Source organism: Zalophus californianus, chromosome 7 (assembly GCF_009762305.2).
Source record: "Zalophus californianus isolate mZalCal1 chromosome 7, mZalCal1.pri.v2, whole genome shotgun sequence".
NCBI classification, from domain to species: Eukaryota; Metazoa; Chordata; class Mammalia; order Carnivora; family Otariidae; genus Zalophus; species Zalophus californianus.
The window spans coordinates 15,058,295-15,082,020 of record NC_045601.1 but is presented as its reverse complement, the minus strand read 5'-3'; the positions used below and the strand labels follow the sequence as shown (position 1 = coordinate 15,082,020).

At 38.5% G+C, this 23,726-nt stretch overlaps 1 protein-coding gene across 4 annotated transcripts in view; it reads left to right on the top strand.

The window, feature by feature from the left end:
• Window positions 1-23,726, top strand: part of ESR1 (estrogen receptor 1) — a 380,127-nt gene that overhangs the window by 347,178 nt on the left and 9,223 nt on the right. The gene's annotated exons all lie outside the window — the stretch shown is intronic.

Here is a 23,726-nt window from a genome sequence, read left to right as displayed (position 1 = left end):
TCCCACCCAAGACTCCAGTCTCACCAGGATTGAGAACTGTAGATGTAAGTAATGCAGAACATTCTGATATTAATGTTCTAATGGTATTTCTTAGAATATCATTAAAATTAAAACACAAAATTTAAAAAGTCTAAGACAATTTAAAGACATTTAGGAATCAATTTTTAATTCTCAGGAATATGTGAAACCTTGTTTGAAAACTACTGGTATAGATGATGATCTTTCAGCTACATTAAAATAGTTCTCTAGTGTACTATGAAACTAACCATTCTGCAGACCCTGAGGGATCAGCTGCTCATGCTCAGAACTCTGCCGGCACTGGAGGCATACAGATGAGTAAGATCTGGGGGCACAGATAATTAACTCATTATTTGCATATCATGAGATAAGGGCTGTGATATAGATAAGCGCATGACAGTAGGGTCCCTACATGAGGACTGATAGGTCTGCTGAGTCTTGAGGATGAGAGGACTTAGCTGGAGTCCGAAGAAAGGCAAGGGGGAAGGTTCTGGCCCCACCATTCATTCATCTAACAGTGAGGATCTCATCAAACCACTGACTTCTCGTCACTTGTTTCCTTAACTAGCAAAGAGAAATAATAATTTGAAACAGTCCTGCCTATCTTATGGATTCGTTATGACAGAGAAAGATAGCTTAAAAATACAAGCTAATATCATCATTACTATTACAGTCTTTTTTTTTTTTTTCCAATGAGAAAATATTAAGCAATCAAATAGCTTACCAAGATTTTGGTGTCAAGACCACCCTGTTCTAATCAAAGGACCAGAAGTACACTCAGGGGGGCCTATATTTGGAAGGGCCTTAGGTGCCCTCACTTCACTCATGCCTGGCACATTGACCTATAGTTTAAAAGTGTTTTGACACTTGAGAAAACAACAATAAGATCCCACTAATTTCTTGAGCTCACAAGTAAAATAAAATGTTGTTTTTGATGGGTTTATCTTTTCCTACAACATACTCATTAAATAAGTAAAAGCCATAATAGAATATGTATGCTTCCTGACACATTTAAATGGAATGTGAAGCTGTACCATCAACTTTTAGTCTAAACCGAACATCCCTGAACTTAGTTGGAAGACCTACTTCTGGGTGTAGCCTTCCACTCGGGGCCTCATGGCTCTCTAATTGCTTTTGTCATGGTGAAAGAAAGATGGAAAAACAGACTTCCTGCTGTAAGTTCTCTCCTCGCCTCCCTCTCCCATGGGGTCCTGGAGCACAGCCTCGCTTTGGCCTCTTCCAGCACTTTCCCTCAGAGGGCATACGGCTGCTTCTCTATGTTGAGGTAGATTCAGACTGCCTCAGGCCTATTTTCTCTGAGTGTTTACTTTATATCTACTTTTCAGGTTTTACTTTTCTTCCTGCATGTAAGAAAGACAGCAATACCCCCACTGAACTGAGTGATATCCATGGCTTTAGAAGCTATTATTTGTTAGCTTCACTACCCTTTATTGAGTATTTACTACTTTTCAAGCACGTACTAAGTGCTGGAGATGCAAAGTTGCCTTTCGTTGCCTTATCTGTAGTAGTTTTTACCGTGTCGTTTACATGAGGTGAGACGTAAGGACTGCTCCCTGAAACCTAGGGCAGCGCCATCAAGGTGACCCAATGGTCATACTGATAGTGATAGTAGTAGTGATGATTACTAAGGCAGTTCTTACCTTAAGGGCCTCATAGTCTAACGACAGAGACAGATATAAAAAGAAAACTTAATTAAAAAAAAAAGGTTGCAATTGTAAAGTGGTATGTTCAATTGAAATCATTTAAGAATACAAAATATATTACTAGAGAAATAAACAACGACCTGAAGTTAGGCAACCATTTGGACATTTTGATGTACCTCGTTGCGATCTAGTGTAAGGGTTAAGAGCAAGATACTCTAGTTCCATGTTCAGATCCCCTTTCTGATACTTCTTAGTTGTAGGGGTCTGGACAAGTGTTGCTCATACCCTTTGTGCTTCTGTTTCCTGGTCCATGAAATGGAGATTGTAATAGTGCCTACCTGCTAATCCAAGTTAGCTCTTAAAACAATGTCTGCTTAGACTAACACTCCATTTGTGTGAGGTACTATTTTCTTCTCTTTCCATACTGTGAGTGTATTATAACCATATTTATATTTACACGTTTTAATTAGTATTTTACACATATCCTTTCCATAGAAAGAATATTTTAAGTGGCTGCATAATCATTCATGAGGATATATCCTTATTAATTCAACAAACCTGATATTGTTAAGCATTTAAGTGCTTTTTCTTTTTTTGGTATTATAAACTATGCTTGTTTTGCATTCTTTTCCTACATCTTTTGCCCACATTTGCTTATGACTTTGGATGTTTGTAGAAGTAGGTTTGCTGGTAAAAGGGTACAAAAAGGCTCCTGATTTGTGTTACCTACTGTTCCAGAAAGCTTTATCAAATTACACTTTTACATAAATGTAACCTTAGCATGCAATGTGAGAGACAGGTGAGTGCAGACCGCCAGACAGGTGGGAGAGGGCAGACAGCTTCCTGCTGCCCAGCTACTGCCCCTGCTGTGAAAGACCCATAGGCAGCAACTTCTTCATCGGTCATATTATAAGTGTCATGTTAGGAACCTTCCAAACTCACCCCTTTTGAAGCAAATTATCACCTAGAGAATTTTGTTTTATGTTATTGTCTGTATAGGTGCTTGTTATGTTAAGTTTCAGGTTTGTGACTTATGCAGACACTGGGCCTCCCCTTATTCCAAGCTGTCAGGGTGCACAAAGGGCTGCCATTTTATGTCTCACCTTCTGCTCTTGGTTCCTTTGCCACTGATTTTTTAAAGTGATATTTATCAAAAGAAAGACACCAGGTTGAATGGCTGGAAGTGCACTTCTCTTCATTGGTTTCCTCGACCAGCAAAGAGAAGCAATAATTCTAAACAGTCCTGCCAACCTTATGGGTTTGTTATGTCAGAGCAAGATAGCTTAAAAATATAAGCCAATATCATCATTACTATTATAGTCTTTTTTTTTTCCAAAGGAAAAATATTAAGCAATCAAATAACTTACCAAGATTAAAAACTTATTCAAGGAAATATAACCTGGTTCTTCCCGTGGTTTCATTTGCTCTGGATTCTGGGACTTTGTGAGAGTGACACGACGTTTCCTAGTCCCTAATGAGTTTAGAAGCAGCAGCTTACCATGTGAGCCCACTACAACTCCAACCATACCATTCTTTGGTGATGGAGGGGCTGCTGGTTCCAAGAGTGCCCTGTCCAATGTCGCTGACACCCCAAGGATCAAATGCAGGCCTGTCTCCACATTCTCACAGCTGGAAGCAGACAGATGCTGGGCAAGCTGGTCCAGGCTCCAGCCCAGGCAACCCTGAGGATGGCTTAATCAGGACTGTTAGGAAGGGACTGGCAGGAGCAGTTTGTTCATTCTTTAAAACTGGCATCAACAGTGATGAATTAAACCCAGAATGTAAAATTCACCTTCTTAACAAGTGAAGAAGCATCTGCTCTTTCTCTTGGTATAGCAAATGTTACTGTTCTTTTTTTTTTTTTTGACATTTTTTAAAATTTAAGTTCAATTAAGTAACATATAGTGTATTATTAGTTTCAGAGGTAGGGTTCAGTGATTCATCCATCTTATATAATACCCAGTGCTCACTACATCATGTGCCCTCCTTAATGTCTATCACCCAGTTACCCCATGCCCCCGCCCCCTGCAAATGTTGCTCTTTGAGTAAGAGAACGTAACCTTCACATCCAGTGAAAGCCAAACACTCAGCACCTCTTAGTAAAACCTTAGTGCCACGCTTTCTTTTGCATTCCAACTCGAAAGTCCTCTGGGGACAAAAAAGTGTTGCCAGTCTTTGAAGCTGATCTTCTTTTGTACTTAGACATGTAGTTCGGGCTGTTGATGACATGTCAGAAGCATTTCTAGCTGAGAAAATTATTCTCAGAAGCTTTAGTGACAAATGTGTTAGCTTTATTTCTTGTCAAAATGACAAGCTTTGAAGAGTTTCGGAAATGTGAACAGCCTTAGGGATGATAGAAATATTATGAAAATAGTAATAAGTAATATCCCTACAGCAAGCTCCTTATTCCTTGGAATTTCTATTCATCAGCTGTGTTTCTCTCTCATCAGTCCAGGCATTGACAAAGCTCATGAAATAATAGGAATGAAAGGAACTTTGATTTTGTATTTTTAATAGCATTTTCCTCCACCAAATTACAAAAGTCCTACATGCCCAAGGCAGAGAACTTGGAAAATACAGAAAAACCACCAAGAAAAATAATCTCCTAAGGAATCATAATTTTGCCACACAAAAGTAATCATTGTCAACCTTTTGGTGAAAGTTCTTAATTAAAGAGACTCTTAGAAGATGTCCATGTACACCGTGTTCCTTTCTCCACACCATCCTTCACGGTTTTGAAAGGCTGGATTGCTCCTAAGTCATTCCAGGAAAATTATTAGTTTTTTCAAATATCTCTGGAGGTGAGTCCATTGGCAATCATTTCTAGTTTCTCACACACCTTGAAGTTAGGAAATTCTTTGTGTAGTTTCTGAGCAGTGGGCTAGGTGTGAAGGATATTTGGGTTCTGGTCCCACCTCTGCCACTTATTTACTGACAGCGTGACCCCAGGCCAGTCCAGCCTCAATGCCCTGCCTTAAACCCCTCTTAGCTCTAGCACCCACTGGCCTGGTTCCCTAACCTCTCAGAGCCTGTTTCCCAATGACTAAAGTCACTGAAAGGGATAGGTGGGTTTGGGCGGTTTTTACATTAAAAATTTTTTTTAATTTTATTTTTGTTTATTTATTTATAGACTTTATTTTTTAGAACAGTTGTGCATTTTAGAGCAGGTTAGAGCAAGACTGAGTGAAAGGTACAGAGATTTCCCATGTACCTCCTCTATCCCCCAACACATAGCCTTCCCAACTATCAAAATCCTGCACCAAAATGGTACATTTGTCGTACCACTGATGAACCCACATTATGCACCGTTATCACCCGAAGTCCATAGTTGACATTAGTCATGCTTGGTGTTGTGCATCCTATGGGTTTTGACAAATGGGTAATGGCACATATTCACCATTATAGCAACATCTGGCATGGTTTCACTCTGTGCTCTGCCCATAGAGCCCTCCTTCCTCCCTCCCTTGAAAACCAATGATCTTTTTTTTACTGTCTCCATAGTTTTGCTTTTTTTTTTTTACAATGTCATAGAGTTGGAATCATATAGTATATAGTCTTTCCAGGTTGGCTTCTTTCACTTAGTAATATGCCTTTAAGACTCCTCCACATCTTTTGATAGCTCAGTAGCTCATGTCTTTTTAGTGCTGAGTAATATTTTACTGTCTGGACGTACCATAGTTGGTTTATCTGTTCACCTCCTGTAAGACATTTTGGTTGCTTCCAGGTTTGGGCAATTATAAATAACAGTGCTATAAATATCCACATGTGGGTTTTTGTGTGGACATAAATTTTCAACTCACTTGGGTAGGTACTAAGGAGCATGACTACTGGATCTTACAGGAAGGGGATATTTAGTTTTCTAAGAATCTGCCAAACTGTCTTCCAAAGTGGCTATACCATTTTTCATTCTTACTAGAGTTCCTGTTTCTCTATATCCTTGCCCATTTCATGGTGTCAGTGTTCTAGATTTGGGACATTCTAATAGATGTGTAGTGGTATCTCCTTGTTGTTTCAGTTTGCAGTTCCTTAATGGCACATGACCTGGAGCATCTTTTCATATGCTTATTTGCCATCTGTATATTTCTTCTTCAGTGAGGTGTCTATTCAGGTCTTTTGCCCATTTTTTTTTTTTTTTTTTAGTATAGTTGACACACAATGTTATGTTAGTTTCAGGTGTACAACTAAGTGATTTGACAAGTTTATGCATTATGCTGTGTTCACCACAAGTATAGCTCCCATCTGTCCCATGACATCATCGCCTTCACAATATCACTATATTCCTTATGTTCTGCTTTTTATTCCCATACTGTTCTTATTCCATAACAGAGGGTCTGTATCTCCCTTTCCTCCTCACCTATTTTGCCCAAACTACTATCTCTCTCCCCTCTGGTAACCATCAGTTTGTTCTCTGTATTTATAGGTCTGTTTCTGCTTTTTGTTTATAAATTTTTTTAAGAATCCACTTACGAGTGGAATCATATGGTATTTGTCTTTCTCAAACTTGTTTCACTTAGCATAATACCCTCTAGGTCCATCCGTTTTGTCTCAAATGGTATGACCTCATACTTTTTATGGCTGTGTAACATTCCATTGTGTACGTATACCACATTTTCTTATTTGTTTGTCCACTGGTGGACACTTAGGTTGCTTCCATGTCTTGGCTGTTGTAAATAATGCTTCAATAAATATAGGGGTGCATATATCTTTCCACGTTTGTGTTTTCCTTGGGTAAATACCCGGTAGTGGAATTATCGGATCATATGGTATTTCTATTTTTAATTTTTGAGGACTCTCCATACTGTTTTCCACAGTGGCTGTACCAATTTACATTCCTGCCAACAGTGCACAATGGGTTCCTTTTTCTCCACATTCTCATCAACGTTGTTTCTTGTCTTCTTGGTTTTAACCATTCTATCAGGAGTGAAGTGATATGTCATTATGGTTTTGATTCACCCATTCCCCTGATGATTAGTGATGTTGAGCATCTTCTCATGTGTCTGTTGGCCATCTGGATGTCTTTGGAAAAAGGTCTGTTCAGGTCCTCTGCCCATTTTTTGATCAGATTGTTTGTTTTTTTGGTGTTTTGGATATTAACCCCTTATCAGATATGTCCCTTGCAAATATCTTCTCACATTCAGTAGGTTATCTTTTGTTTTCTTGATGGTTTCCTTTGCTGTGAAAAAAACTTTTTAGTTTGATGTAGTCCCAATATTTTGTTTTTGCTTTTGTTTCCCTTGCCTTAAGAGACATATCTAAAAAAAATGTTGCTACAGCTGATATTAGAGATTACTGCCTGTAGTCTTTTCAAAGATTTTTATGGTTTCAGGTCTTACATTTAGGTCGTTAGTCCATTCTGAGTTTATTTTTGTGTATGGTGTTAGAAAATGGTCCAGTATCATTCTTCTGCATGTCGCTGTCCAGTTTTCCCAATACCACTTACAGAAGAGACTGTCTTTTCCCCACTGCATATTCTTGCTTCCTTTGTCATTGATTAACTGACCATATAAATGTGGGTTTATTTATGGGATTTCTCTTCTATTCCATTAACTTATGTGTCTATTTTTGTGCCAGTACCCTTGTATTCTGATTACTACAGCTTTGTAATCGATCTTGAAATCGGGGACTGTGACACCTCCAGCTTTTTCCTTCTTTCTCAGGATTGCTTTCACTGTTTGGGGTCTTATCTGGTTCCATGTAAATTTTAATAGTATTTGTTGTAGTTTTGTGGCCCATTTTTAAATTGGGCTGTTCATTTTCTTATTGTTGACTTTTAAGCGTTCTTTGTATATTTTGCATAAGAGTTCTTTGTCAGGTATGTCTTTTGCAAATATTTTCTCCCAGTCTGTGGCTTGCCTTCTCATTCTTTTGTGATCATTTTTTAAAATTTTATTTTATTATGTTAATCACCATGCATTACATCATTAGTTTTTGATGTGGTGTTCCATGATTCATTGTTTGCATATAACACCCAGTGCTCCATTCAATATGTGCCCTCCTTAATACCCATCACCAGGCTAACCCATCCCCCCACCCCCCTCCCCTCCAGAACCCCCAGTTTGTTTCTCAGAGTCCATAGTCTCTCATGGTTCCTCTCCCCCTCCGATTTCCGCCCCCTTCACTTTTCCCTACTATCTTCTTCTTCTTCTTTTTTTAAACATATAATGTATTATTTGTTTCAGAGGTACAGGTCTGCGATTCATCAGTCTTACACAATTCACAGTGCTCACCATAGCACATACCTTCCCCGATGTCTATCACCCGGCCACCCCATCCCTCCCACCCCCCACCACTCCAGCAACCCTCAGTTTGTTTCATGAGATTAAGAATTCCTCATATCAGTGAGATCATATGATACATGTCTTTCTCTGATTGACTTATTTCTCTTAGCATAATACCCTCTAGTTCCATTCCCAATGTTTATAGCAGCAGTGTCCACAATAGCCAAACTATGGAAAGAGCCAAGATGTCCATCAACAGATGAATGGATAAAGAAGATGTAGTGTGTACACACACACACACACACACACACACACACACACACACACACACACACACACACACACACACACTGGAATATTATGCAGCCATCAAAAAAGGGAAATCTTGCCATTTATAATGATGTGATCATTGGTTTTTAAATGTTCTTCTGCTTGAAGACTTAAGTTCTAGAAGGAGACTCTGGTGGAGGAGGAGAGGCTGAGTGAGTGGGATCCAGCCCCCTTCCTTCATTTTTCCTGCTTTTGAAGTTTCACTTCACCCAGTTTATATGTGAGGGTTTTATATGAGGTTCACCTTTTTCAGAGGTTTTGATTCTCAAAACAGTTTAAAAACTACTGAACTAGATGAACTTAAGGCCCCTTTTAAATCTATAATTCTGGAATTCTGCATCTCCTTTTTGCAATGTAATATAACCTTTCTCTGCTGAAGGAAAAATGAGAAACCTGTCGCAGTCATTTGACACTTTATCAATATAACTTTCATCTACTGTCGTGTTCACTCAAAATGACGAAACTGATAAACCTAAAGAACCAGTGGGAGCCTGGGTGGCTCAGATGGTTAAGCATCTGCCTTCGGCTCAGGTCATGATCCCGGGGTCCTGGAATCGAGTCCGGCATCGGGCTCCCTGCTCCTTGGGAGCCTGCTTCTCCCTCTGCTTCTCTCTCTCTCTCCCTCTGTATCTCATGAATAAATAAATAAAATCTTAAAAAAAAAACCTAAAGAACCAGAGGTATCATCCCCCTACCCATTTGTCTCTTCAAAATAGTAATTTTTGACGCCAATTATCTTTTCCAAAATAATCAGAGAGAACTATCAGCCATTTCAGTTTTATATCTGGGTGAAAAGTATATCTGAAACCTTGTGGCTCTGGAGATAAACATACAAATCAGAATGAAGAATGTGCAACCTTCATCTGTTAGCAACGAGTGCTGAACATTGCAAGGTACTCAAGCGGTGCTGTTCAATTCAGGGGGATGAGCTCATGTGCATTTCAGCCTATTATATATTCTTAGATCATATGGCACTTTTTTTCTGGCTTTGAAGCTAAGTCAGATGAATATTTTATAAACATTTTCATTCACACTAACACTGTTTATTGATTTGACAGAAGATAGAGGGATGTCTTTTTAATTATTTGATGCATATATTGCCTCTTCCACAGAAAATTTGAAATAGCTTCTTAAAATTTTATGCAATGCAAAGGGAGTGAACCAATAATTGACAAAATTTATAAAAAAGGAAAATAGAGTGAATGAAATAATAAATCCAGGAGTCAAATCAGCACACCGAAGTACATCTGTACAGTTCTTAGGAGCGGGCCACAAATTTGGCTCTAAATTTCCTTCTCTTGGCCAAAGCATAGAGGAGAACACATTCCATTATAAGGTTCACAGACTTTTAATGAAAATAAAAGTAAATAGACCAGTTGTTTAACATAAAAACTCTCCTTCGGGCAATCTCTACAAAGTCTATTTCTCACAATTAAGGCTTGATAAGGATAATGTAACCAAGAACTCAGAGTGTTTTATTCTCTGGTGAGAAACCAGATGCAGATATTTTGGGTTGCCAGTTAGAAGATCCAGATGTTTTGATAATAAGCTGGGCAGTGGTCAGGGCTAATGGCTTCCAATGCAAATTGTTAACTGCACATGGTATCTGATAGGATGAGTTCAGGCCCTTATCATTATACCACAGGTGAAGGTCAAGGGCTAGATTAAGGCATTCATAGGCAGTAGCATTCATAATGTGGAAGAGGAAGTATTAAAATGTAGTTTCATTTCATGATGAATCAGCACAGGAGTCCAATCTCCAATCTGCCTATTTCTGGATCATTTTCCTTTCTGGGTATGTTGTGCAGATATCCAGGTGTGTTCGGCCTACTGCTGCTCGGTAATAAATTACCCCCAAAACAGGTTAAAAAAAAAAGTTTGGATTCTCTTGGTCATGAAATTGGCGAGGGCACGGAGGGAATATCTTGTCACTTTTCCACCATCCCTCAGATGGGGAGACTCATGAAGTAGGGGTTAGTTTGATAGTTACTGGTGCAGTCATCTTGAGGTGTCTTTATTCACGTGCTGGCAGTTGATGCTGGCTGTCAGCCGGGACATCAGCTGGAGCTGTCAATGAAGGTGCCTATCATCCGTGGTCTCTCCTTGTAGCTCCCCCGCAGCCTGGTGCCCTGTACCTCTTAGAAGGTGGCAAGGACTCCAGAAGCCAGTATCCCAGCTGACAAGGCAGAAACTGCATGGCCTTGTGTGATAGTCCCTTAGAAGTCAGATAGCGTTCCTTCTAGTCCTTTTTTTTTTTTTTTTAATTACAAGCCAGTCACGGGTCCATCCAGACTCAAGGGAGGGCATAGCTCAGACATCTCCAGGGGAGGCGTGCCAGCATCATGTTGTAGAGAAGCATGTTGGATGGGAAATATTGTTGTGGTCATCTTTGGAAAATATAGTCTGCTCCAACGTGTAAGAGTTGCTTCCTGCTCTGTGTTGTTGCTCATTGCCCTTGAAATGCCAAGCAAGAAAAAGTGAGGTCCAGGGAAATGAATTTATGCAGATTGTTTTGGCCTACCTTCTCTGGAGAAAAAAATGAAGCCCTCAAGGCCTTCTGAGACCAGGCCAGCTCACTGGGACTAGGAGTTCTGCATGGAACCTTGTGAATAAATCCCTCTGTAATAGATGGGTTCCACATTTTCCATCAAATGTCCCTTCAGAACATCTTCTTCTTGACCTCAGAAACCTTAGTAATTGACTGTTTGAGGAATAGGAAAATCAGAACCCTGGCTCTTTCTTTATATGTTACAGTTATAACTAACCAAAATAAGGCTTTTAAGCAAAACGTAGATCCATAATGGATTTATCCTAAAAGGTATAAGGTTAGGATACAATTTACTACAAAAATTAAAAACTGCCATTTTTTTTTTTAATTTGCGTATAGCTGACACACAATGTTACATTAATTTCAGGTGTATAGTATGGTGACTCGACAGGTTTATACATTATGCTCTGCTCATCCAAGTATAGCTACCATCTGTCCTCATACATCACTATTACAATATCATTGACTATGTTCCTAATTCTGTGCCTTTTATTACTGTGGCCTATTCATTCCATAACTGGGAACATGTATCTCCTTCTCCCCTCACTCATTTTGCCCAGTCTCCCCCACAACTGCAATTTAATATATAAAAGCTACATGCAAAAGAATGAAACTGGACCACTTTCTTATACCCTGTACAAAATAAACTTAAAATGGATTGAAGACTTAAATATAAGACCTGAAATCATAAAATTCCTAGAAGAACACATAGGTTATAACCTCCTTGACACTGCCTTAGTATTGTTTTTTTGGATCTGTCTCCTCAGGAAAGGACAAAGAAAACAAAAATAAACAAATGGGATGACATTAAATTAAAAAGCTCTTATACAGTGAAGGAAACCATCAACAAAATGAAAAGACTTCCCACTGAATGGGAGAAGATATTTACAAATGAAGTATCCAATAAAGAATTAATATCCAAGATATACAAGATATATAGCAAAAGCCATATATAAAAAAATGGGAAAGGACCTGAACAGACATTTTTCCAAAGAAGACATCCATATAGCCAACAGGCACAAGAAGAGATGCTCAACATCATGAATCATCAGGGAAATGCAAATTGAAACCACAGTGAGTTATGATCTCACACTTGTCAGAATGGCTCTTATCAGAAAGAAAAGAAATAACAAATGTTAGAGAAGATATGGAGAAAAGGGGACCCTCGTGCACTGTTGGTGGGAAGGTAAATTGGTGCAGCCACTGTGGAAAATAGTATGAAGTTTCCTTAAAAAATTAAAAATAGAACTACTATATGATTCAGCAATTCTTCTTCTGGGTGTTTATTCAAAGAAAATGAAAATGTTAATTCAAAAAGACATATGCACCCCTATATTCATCAGAACGTTATTTGCAGTAGCCAAGATATGGAAGCAGCTCAAGTGTCTGTGTCCATCCATAAATGAATGGATACAGAAGATGTGAGATACATTGTGTGTGTGTGTAGGTGTGTATACACACACACAATGGAATATTACTCAGCTATAAAGAAGAATGGGATCTTACCATTTGCAACAACATGGATGGACCAAGAGGGTATTATGCTAAGTGAAATGAGTCAGGGAAAGACAAATACTGTGGGATTTCACTTATATGTGTAATCTAAAAAGCAAAACAATGAACAAACAAAACAGAACAGAAACAGAGTCATAAGTACAGAGAACAAACTGGTGGTTGCCAGAGGGGAGGGGAATGGGGAGATGGATGAAATAGGTGAAGGAAATTAAGAGGTACAGTCTTTCAGTTATAAAATAAATAAGATACAGGGATGTAATTATCCAGCACAGGGAATATAGTCAATAATATTGTAAAAACTTTGTATGGTGACAGATGGTAATTAGACTTGTGGTGATCATTTCATAATCTATGTAAGTATCAAATTACTATGTTCTACATCTGAGAATAATATAATATTGTATGTCAATTATACTTCAATAAAAAAGCGAGACACAGGGCTGGCACTTAAATTATTTTCTTAAAAGGTGTACATTTAAGATTTCTTCTCAAGTCAATTTAACCAGTTCATCAGTTTCACCATCTGAAGTCATTAAGGGATTTGTCCTTTGAGTCAGCTTGAATGTATTGACATACCAAGTATTTACCTTTTAGGATTTCTAGATTTCATTAAAAATTATACTAAATTGATAAATATCACTGAATCATTAGCATATGATCTCTGTGTAGTCATTTGTGCCAAGAGGGTACTCATGAGTACACAGTGATGCCAGATGGACTACCGTGTTCTCATTTTGGGTTCTGGCAAGAACACTTATCTTCGCTGTGATCCCTCTCACTCTGAGACCACTTAGAAGAGGACTTGAATGACTATGTGATTTTACAAATACTAGTGTAACAGTAAATCTTGTTCAAGGATTAGGTTATGAACAGGTTTTTCACTTTCAGGTAAATAATCACATCAGTAGAAGGATGAGTTTCCTACCTATGGATAAATACTGCTCAAAGCAATACTCTTGCTCAATTCATAAAACAAGTAGTCAGTTCCTGCATGGCATAGAGTGACTTTTAAATCCTTAGTAATATTGGGAGCTGCATCTTTCAATCATAATTAATTAAACATTCCAATGTCCTGGACTTGCCCCTCGGTTCTTTAACTTATCGGTTGCTATCAACTATGCTAGTATCTAGAATGAATAGTTAGCATGACGGGAGATAGGTGGTTAGAATCTAGATCATGGTTTCCATAACAAAATGTGGCAATACTGGCATGTGGGAAGAGAAGTAACTTCTAAGTAAACTAAGAAACCTAAGGCCTTAGAAATGTGGAAAAATGCAACAAAAAGAGGTATAAAGTCACATCTCTGTGACTTTATCTCTTGTAATACAAATTCATTTATTTAGTCATTAAACCATAAAATACTTCTCATCCTGCATTAGAGTCGGAAGACTTCTCTAACAAATAGGCTCCAAAATGCATAATGGCTCAAATATATAGAGGTTTATTTCTTGTTTACTTAATAATGCTGGGTGCATGAACAGGCTTGTGTTAGAGCCCCTTTCTCCAATTCAGTAGTGTGACCATTCAGGGACTCAGGATGATGAAGTCTCCACAGTCTTGACTGGGTGCTTTCCAAGGTCTTTCCAGGAACTCTTCATTCCAACCAGCTAGCCAGAGGGGCGAAAAAAGGCAAGGAGGACCACACATGGCAGGGAAACGCATGGAGAAGCTATCTTCAAAGTCATTTTGCATTATGATAAGGTACTCTTCACAGAAGAAAGATGTAGTCCATGTTTTCAAGATTTTACATTTCAGCGGCCACAATATGAAGAACCCATGGTTATCATATGGCTCTTAATCCTGGGGAGGCGTTAGACTCACCAGTGGGGGAGGTTTTTTGTTTTTTTTTTTCTTTTTTTTTCAGAAAGAGAAATTCTTTTTTTTTTTTTTTAATTTTTTTAAATTTTTCATTATGTTCAGTTAGCCAACATATAGTATAGTTTTTGTTGTAGTGTTCAATGATTTCATTAGTTGCATATAACACCCAGTGCTCATCCCAACACGTGCTCTCCTTAATACCCATCACCTGGTCACCCTATGCCCCACCCCTCTCCCTTCTGCACCCTCAGTAATGGGGAGTTTTTTAAAAACACAGATATCAGAACGCTACCCTCAGCTTCCAGTCAGCAGGTTTGGGTGGAACCTCGGCAGCTGTATCTTAGAAAATTCCCCAGGAGATTCTGAGACAACCACGTTTGAGAATCACAGACTTTGGAGAAAAAAAATCTCATAGCATTGCCAGTAAGCAGTAGCAGTCTAATAAAAAATACATACCCTTTTGAGCATGCTGACATGAAATAAATACTGGTTTATCTATACACATAGTTTTAAAAAAATCAATGTGATTTTATAACTCACATAGTAAGTTGATTACAGTAGAAAACATAATGTAAGAAAATGCTTGTACCTATCTGCAAAGAACGTTTGGATGTAAGATGACTAGGAACTTTTTTTAGATTTTTAAAAATTTATTTGAGAGAGAGAGAGAGAATGAGCAGGGGGGAGGGGCATAGGGAGAGGGAGAAGCAGACTCCCCAGTGAGCAGGGAGCCTGATGTGGAGCTCTGTCCCAGGATCTCGAGATCATGACCTGAGCCAAAGGCAGACGCTTAACAGACTGAGCTACCCAGACATCCCCGACCAGGAGCTTTTCTATATAAGAAGTACAGGCATATGAAAAAACAGAGGTAGAGATAAATACCTGGAATAAGAAAATTAACAACTAAGCAAACCTATTTTTATATGATAAGAGAGAAATCAATTAGACTGATTTAGTAAAAACATGCCAAGAAAAACCAAAGACTGTCAAAATGAAAAAAAATAATGAGGAAATAAGATAATATGGCACATGACCTGGGCTTTATTATATGTATTGTCAAAGTAATTCCATCTGTTATGACACAGGATGAATATGAGCAGAAAGGTACAGGAACATATATTCTTTTAAATTGAGACAAAATTGGTATATAACATTACATTAGTTTCAGGTGTACATTGTAATTCAACATTTGTATACACTAGAAAGTGAGCACCATAATAAGTCTAGTTACTATCCATCACGATATAATTAACCCCCTTTACCCATTTTACCCACCCTCAACCCCCTCCCCCTCTGATCACCAACTCATTCTCTATGAGTTTTGTTTTTATTTGTATTATATCTTTTCGATTCCATATATAAGTGAAATCATATGGTATTTGTCTTCCTATGTCTTATTTCACTCAGCATAATACCCTTAAGGTGCATCCATGATGTTACAAATTATAGGATTTCCTTCTTTTTTATGGCGAGTAGAATTCCACTCTATACACCATATCTTTATTTGTCCATTGATGGACATGTAGGTTGCTTCCATATCTTGGCTATTGACTGAGCAATGAATATAAGGGCACACATACCTCTTCAAATTAGCATCATCTTATTTGGATAAATATTCAGAAGTAGAATAGCTGGATCACATAGTAGTTCTATTTTTAAGTTTTTGAGGAACCTCCCTACTGTGGTTTTTTTTCCACATTGGGAGATTTTTATTAACTTAAATTGACATTGTTAATTTTGTTTGCCAAGCCCTTAGTGAATATACCTTTATTTGATACAAACCTACCGGTTCTTATCAATACCACAGGATCAAGAAGACTTACAGTAATCAGTGTTTTATAATGATTAAAACAATATTCAAATAACAAGTTACTTCACTGACATACTTAAAAGGATATTCTGGGGAGCGTTTGAAAGCTCTTTTCATAAATAGTAATTGATATATTTAGTAGGTATTTGGTGTTGAAGAGAAACACTTCTTATATAAAACATTGTTTTAATACATTGCTCTACTAACAAGGCTAGTTATTAGATATATTTCTAACACTAAAGAATAAAGCTTTATCTTCATATTTATTTTATTCATAGGACTCTTATCAACGAAGAACGTTGAATCTAACAATAAACTGGCATATTGCAAGTGACATTCTGTAGAAGTGAAAAAGAAAGCTGCAATAAAAGAAACTAGATCACTGCATTATTTTATAGTGGCTGCACCAGTTTACATTCCAACCAACACTGCACAGTCCACATCCTCTTCAATACTGTTTCTTATATTTTTGATAATAGCCATTCTGATAGGTATGAGGTGTTATCTCATTGTGGTTTTGATTTGCATTTCCCTGATAATTAGCAATACTGAGCATCTTTTCATGTGCTTGTGGGCCACAGCTATGTGTCTTCTTCGTAAAAGTGTCTACTTAGATTATCGACTCACTTCTTATCAGATTGTTGGTTTGTTTTTAAGTTGAGTTCTTCATATATTTTGGATGTTAATCCCTTATTAGATATAAGGTGTGCAGACATTTTCTCCCATTCAATAGGCTGTCTTTTCATTTTGTTGATAGTTTTCTTTGCTGTGTAGAAGCTTTTTAGTTTGGTATGGTCCCACTTGATTTTTGCTTCTATTGCCCTTGCTTTTAGAGTCAGACCAAAAAATTCATCACCAAAAGTGATGGCAAGGAGCTCACTGGCTATGTTTTCTTTTAGTTGTATAGTTTCAGATCTTACATTCAAATTTTAATCCATTTTGAGTTAATTTTTGTGGGTGATAACTGTAAGATAGTAGTCTAGTTTCATTCTTTGGCCTATGGCTGTCCAGTTTTCTCAACACCATTTACTGAAGAGACTGTTCTTTCCCCATGGTATATTTTTTGGCTACTTTTAAAATAATTGAATATGTATGCATGTGTTTATTTCTAGGCTCTCTATTCTGTTCCATTGATCTATGTGTCTGTTTTTATGCCAGTACCATACTGTTTTGATTACTCTAGTTTTGTAGTATAGTTTGAAATGAGGAAGCATGATGTCTCCAACTTCTGTTCTTCTTTCTTAAGATTGCTTTGGCTATTTGGGGTCTTTTGTAGTTTCATGAAAAATTTAGAATTATTTGTTCCAGTTCTGTGAAAGATGCCATTGGGATTTTGGTAGAGATTACATTGAATATGTAGATTGCCTTGGATAGAATGGTCATTTTGACAATATTAATTCTTACCATCCATGAGCATGGATATCATTCTATTTATTTGTGTCTTCTTCCATTTCTTTTGTTGGTGTCTTAAAGTTTTCGGACTACTGGTCTTTCACCTCCTGGTTAAGTTTATTCCTAAGAATTTTATTCTTTTTGATGCAATTTTAAATGGGAGTGTTTTCTTAATATCTCTTTCTGATAGTTTTTTATAGAACATAACAGATTTCTGAATTTTTATTTTGTATTCTGCACCTTTACTGAATTCGTTTATTAGTTCTAACAATTTTTTGGTGGAGATTTTAGTATTTTATGTATATGGTATCAAGTCATCTGCAAATAGTGACAGTTTTACTTCTTCTTTTCCAACTTAGATGCCTTTTATTTCTGTTTCTTGCCTAATTACCATGGCTAGAACTTCCAATACCACATTGAAAAAAAGTAGCAAGATGGGCTTTCTTGTTTCTGAGCCTAGAAGAAAAGCTTTCTCAGCTCTTCACTATTGAGTATGATGTTATCTGTGGTTTTGGCATATGGCCTTTATTATGTTGAGGTACTTTCCCTCTATACACACTTTGTTGAATGTTTTTATCATAAATGGATTTTGAATTTTGTCAAATGCTTTTTCTGCATCTATTGAGATGATCATATGATTTTTATTCTTCATTTTGTTAATGTGGTGTATCACATTGATTGATTTGCAGATGTTAAATCATCCTTATATCCCTGAAATAAATCGACTTAATCACAGTGGATAGTCCTTTTAATGTATTATTGAATTTGGTTTGCTAGTATTTTGTTGAGGATTTTGCATCTCTGTTCATCAGGGATATTGGCCTGCAATTTTTTTTCTTTTTTTTTTTTTTTTTGTGGTATCTTTGGTTTTGGTATCAGGGTGATGCTGGCCTCTTAAAATGAGTTTGGAAGCATTCCCTCCTCTTCAATTTTTTGGAGGATTTTGAGAATGATATGTATTAAATCTTTGGATGTTTGCTAGAATTCACCAGTGAAAACATCTCTTCCTGGGCTTTTGTTTGTTGGGAGTTTTTTGATTACCAATTCAATCTCCTCACTAGTAATTGGTCTATTCAGATTTTCTATTTGTTCATGATTTAATTTTGGAAGATTGTGTGTTTCTAGGAATTTATCTATTTTTTTCTAGATTGTCCAATTTTTTGGCACATAATTATTTGTAGCAGTCTTTTATGATTTTTTGTATTTCTGTGGCATCAGTTTTAACTTGTCTTTCATTTTTTATTGTATTTATTTGTGCCCCCTCTCTCTCTCTCTCTCTCTCTTTTTTTTTGGTGAATTTAGCTAGAGGTTTGTCAATTTTGTTTATCTTTTGAAAGAAGTAGCTCTTAGTTTCATTAGTCTTTTTTATTGTTTGTTTCAGTTTTTATTTCATTTATTTCTACTCTCATCTTAATTATTTTTTCCTCTTACTAACACTAGGCTTCATTTGTTCTTACTTCTAGTTTCTTTCAGTGTGAAGTTAGATTGCTTATCTGAGATTTTTCTTATTTCTTGAGGTAGGCCTGTATTGCTATGAACTTCCTTTTTAGAACTGCTTTTGCTGCATCCCAGAGATTTTGAACTGTTGTATTTCTATTTTCATTCATCTCAAGGTATTTTATTTCTTCATTGACCCATTGGTTCTTTAGTAGCATTTTGTTTAATCTCCATTGTGATTTTTCCAGTTTTCTTATTCTACTTCATCTCTAGTCTTGTGCCACTGTGGTCAGAAAAGCTGCTTGGTATGATTTCAGTCTTCTTCGGTTTAATGAGACTTGTTCTGTGGCCTAAAAAGTGATCTGTCTTGGAGAATGTTCATGTGCGCTTGAGAAGAATGTGTATTCTACTGCTTTTGGATGGAATGCTCTGTATATATCCATTACATCCATCTGGTCTAATGTGTCATTTAAGGCTGGTCTTCCTTACTGATTTTCTGCCTGGATGCTATATCCATTGATGTAAATGGGTTGTTAAAGTACCCTGCTATTATTGTATTGCTCCCTTAGGTCTGTTAAAATCTGCTTTATATATTTTGGCCCTCCTATTTTGGGTGCATAAATATTTACAAATGTTATATTCTCTTGTTGGATTAACCCTTTTATTGTTATGTAATACCCTCCTTTGTCTTTAAAGTTTTTATTTTTAAGTCTATATTTTCTGATATAAGTACAGCTCTACCCACTTTCTTTTCATTTCTAGTTGCATGGAAAGTCTTTTTTCATCCCTTCTCTTTCAGTCTCTGTATGTTCTTATACTGGAAATATACTCTCCTATGAAACATATCCTATCTTAAAATCTCATAACTTTCAAGGCAGATATTCAGTATATAGAACTTAAAAAGGTCTTAGAGACCATATCCTTTGCATAAGCAATGGAGAAGAGATGATGAACTGGAAAAAGAAACAATAATACATATAAGAGGTGATCAAGAAGTCTGTGGGAAACCTCTGGAGACAATGTCAGTCCAAGATAGAAGACAAGAACCCCAAAATAATTTTATATGTACTTTTCACAAAATGGATTTATTATGCCACAAAATTATTTAAAAACACAGAGGGGCAATAACACAATATTTTTTTGATGTCTACTGTTTTATAATAGTTGATTCTAATTTTGTTTAGAAGAAGAGTCTTAAATCTGTTCTCTATATTGCAACCAGTTATGTTTCTTTTGTAGTACCCATACACCTGCACTGAAATCATTTCAACTAACCGTATAGTTGGAAAGCTTATGTGATACCTTCAGTTGGCTGCATCAAGTGAATAAATTATTTAAAAATATGGAGAAAAGGTATTCCATTTAAGCTTCCCTTTCTACATGGCCAACCTGCATACTGGACTTTTTGTGTACAGTCTTGTAAAAACTTTTCACGACAAAATTTTTATTTGTAGTAGCATTAATTCATTAGTACATTCAAGGAAAAAAAAAATCCTTCATCATTTGGGACTGTCCCACACCTTGTAGGACATCCAACAGGTCTCTCCCATTAAGTGGCTGTAGCAACTGCAAACTGTCCCAAAACCCCACAGTGAACAGTACGATCCCCAAGAAGAACTGCAGTCGTAGGTGAAGCACAAAACAAATGGGGTGCTCATCAAACTGTCAGTTGCAAAGGCATTTCTGAGCAGACGCGCACTTTGCTTACTTTAGGGTTAAAGGCCTAAAGGCCGACCTGTGGATTAGTTGCTGGGTGAACAGGATAGAAAGGGAAGTCCCTTTTGATGGAAGTGGAGTGGCAGCTTGCTGGCCCAGACTACTTACCACTGTGGACTGGAGGAGTTTTCTTTGCTACCTTTACCCTTTAATTTTTTTTTTTTTTTTAATTTGGTCCAACTGCCATAGAGTGAAGGATTCTCCCAGGGTTTACTGTCACATTCTTCCTTTTGGAAAAGAAAACATGTGTCCTTGTTTGAAGAATTTGTCTTGAAGCATCTGCTAAGCTATAGGCCTCAGCACTTCTCATTCCCTTCCGAACAGTCAGATGCACCTGCGAGTGCAGGGCAGTGCCTGGTTGTGCTAGCGCTCCCTTCTGGGCACAGCCACATGCATACATGCCCTCAGTGTCCAGTCCCGCTTTCCTCCAGCTTCTGGAAGACTCCATCGTCTGGACAAGTGACAGCGGTAGAGGGGGATCCCTGTGGGGTGGAGAGAGAAAAGGAAGAAGGAAGAGCGAGAGGATTCAAGCAGAACGAGAGGAGAGAGAGAGAGCGGAATCAAGAGTCGGTGAGAGCAAGAGAGCGAGAAAGATTGAATTGAGATCTCTTCTCTATGGGGGGGTCCTTGTGGCTTCTTTTCTACCCTCAGATTTCTCCATAGACTCTTCCTGCATCTCCTGGTGTTGGCCAAGATTCGGAATATGTAGAAGCTCAGATTTGCTAATAACACTTTAAGACTGGATAATGACATCCAGATTGTTTTTTTCCATCTTGGGGATTTGGAGCATCTCTGAGAGTTGCAAAGCCAGCCTTGTTGCAAGAATATTTCTGAAGGCCCTCACTGTCTGATCACTGGCTCTAGGCTGCTGGGCACAGGGGTGCAGCCGTCCAGAGCGGCAGAGACCACCTGGGATATGGAAATTACCAGCAGCCCAGTTTTGTATTTGCTGGAGCACCTGAAGCATTCTGTGAATTTGGATTTCTGTTGTTTCTCACAAACGTCTCCTTAGAGGCGACAGGCAGCCAACATGGACCGCATTTTGCCAGAAAAACCCAAAAGGATGATGGCTGCTGTTGTCAATAATTGGCACTTCAACAGGACAGTATTTTTATTTCAGAGTATATTTACATAGCTAGGAATCAACTGTTGACAAGGATGAAATGATAAGCTGTACTGGTGCCAAAACAGGACTAGAAAAACAGGCTTGTTCTGAGAATGGCCTGCAGCCCAAGAATCAGTGTTAAGAAAATTCTTTCTCCACAGGAAATATCTGCACTTAAAACATTAACACTTAAAATAAGGCTTGGAATCCCTATTAAGTAACGTAGCGCACGCACACAGTAGGTCCTAAATGAAACCTGCCAAAGGAAGGAATCCATGTGTGCACTCACGTGGAGGAAGAGCAAGGTGGCTTGGTGTCTCACCTTGAAACTGCTTGCTCCTTGTGTCTTTGGTTCCCTTGAACCAGAACGTGATTATTGGTGACTGAGGCCAGCATCCCCAGTGGTGACAAAAAAGGAAATCGGTAGAAAAGGCATCATCCAAGTTGGATTAACTCAGCTCTGTGGCCTGGGAGGTTCCCAGGACATCCAGCCAGATGCAGCGCCTCTGGAGATGTGAGGCTCGGATGTGTGTGACGACAGAGAGGGAAGTGAGAGGTAGGGCCAGAGGAGCTCGGAGGTGACTCTGACCTCCAACCCATGGGTGCACCACTTTCCCACTATCCATCACCTGCAGGCTAACCCCAGGGCCACTGGACAGTTGCCCATTTTTCTAATGGACACATTCTTTCTCTATCAACAGTTCACATGGAACATAGGTAAAGGAATCCAGCAATTTCTTTCTTATTTCACTGCCTGTCTGTTGCTTACTCGTTCTGTGGTCTATTTGCTTTGGATCCAAGGGTCCCTGGGTACCAAAAGCTGCATTAGTCTATTCAACTGCATGTAAGCCAAGATCCTGACCATCCTGGTGTTGTTGTTATTGTTGTATTTGTTTTAAAGCTTAGCCATTTTCCATTCTGGGCAATTACAACTCTGTTTACTATGAATTCCACGGTGGAGGTATTTTCCCCATCCCCAACCTACGGGCTGCGCTGTGAGCAGTGACTTGTCACCACATTACCGGTATAGAGTCAGGGGTTCATAGAGTTGGGGGGCCTTAATTTGAAGGTACCAGTGAGTAACAGGAGGGGAGGGGATGAGAAGAAATCTCTTTATGAGGGCAGGTGGTCTCAGTAGAGGTTGAGACCGAAAGAAGTGTTGCTAAATACATAATGCATTGTCTGGAGAAAAATACAGCATCATCTGCACCTTGTAACATGGTAGGATTAAGCAGGTTGGAGCTTATTTCTGGAGTATTCACTTGAGAGGAAATCCATCCTTATGGTCCCAAGACAAGACTGATCCATCCTGTCCTCCTCTTGCTCTGAATACTTTCCACCTCTTTCTCACTCACCTTCCTCTGGTCCTTGGGCTGAGTTCACAACTCAAATAGTCACATTCTTTCAGTTACAAGGGGCAGAAACCCCACTCACACTATCTTAAGCAAAAAGGGAATTGGGGGATTCATGTGTTAGAAAGGATACTATGGAAGTTCCAAGGTCAAAGGAAAACAATGTAAGAGTAGGGCCTCGTGACTGGAGCCAAGATTTCCCCCTGCCCCTTCACCCCACTGCCATGTAACTTTCACCTCTGCTTCCTGTTGCTCAGCTCAGTTCGGCAGATGGAAGTTCCCCCCGCTCAGGGAAGGGGCCGCTACTTGAAAGCTGAGTGTTCTCACCCTCCAAGCTCAGCAACCTAGAGGGAAGAATTTCTGTCTCACAACTTCCATATACAATCCCAGAAAAAGCTCTGATTGTCTAATTCAGGGCTAATACTGTCCCAAAGAATAGAGTGACCTGATTGTCTAATTTCTGTCCTGTGGCCCAGGAAGTAGGGTCTATCACCAGAACAAAGGCAAGAGCCGGGGGCGGGGGGCGGCGGGGTGGGAGGGGGGAAGAGACCCAAAACCAAACAGCCTGGCAGTGAAAAACAGCAGTTCCCAGGGTCCTCTACACCTCCCCACCCTCATCATAAACCTTTGAGCTGAGGACGAAAAAGGCCCTAAGCCTGACCTGAAACGTAACAGCAAATTAGATCCTACCTGGAAAAATGACCTGTCAATCACTGCACAAATCATTCTTGCTCTCTGTGCATCTTACCAGAGTGGCACATGTCTCCTGCGAGTCTCCATAATAATGACCAGATGTGGTGTG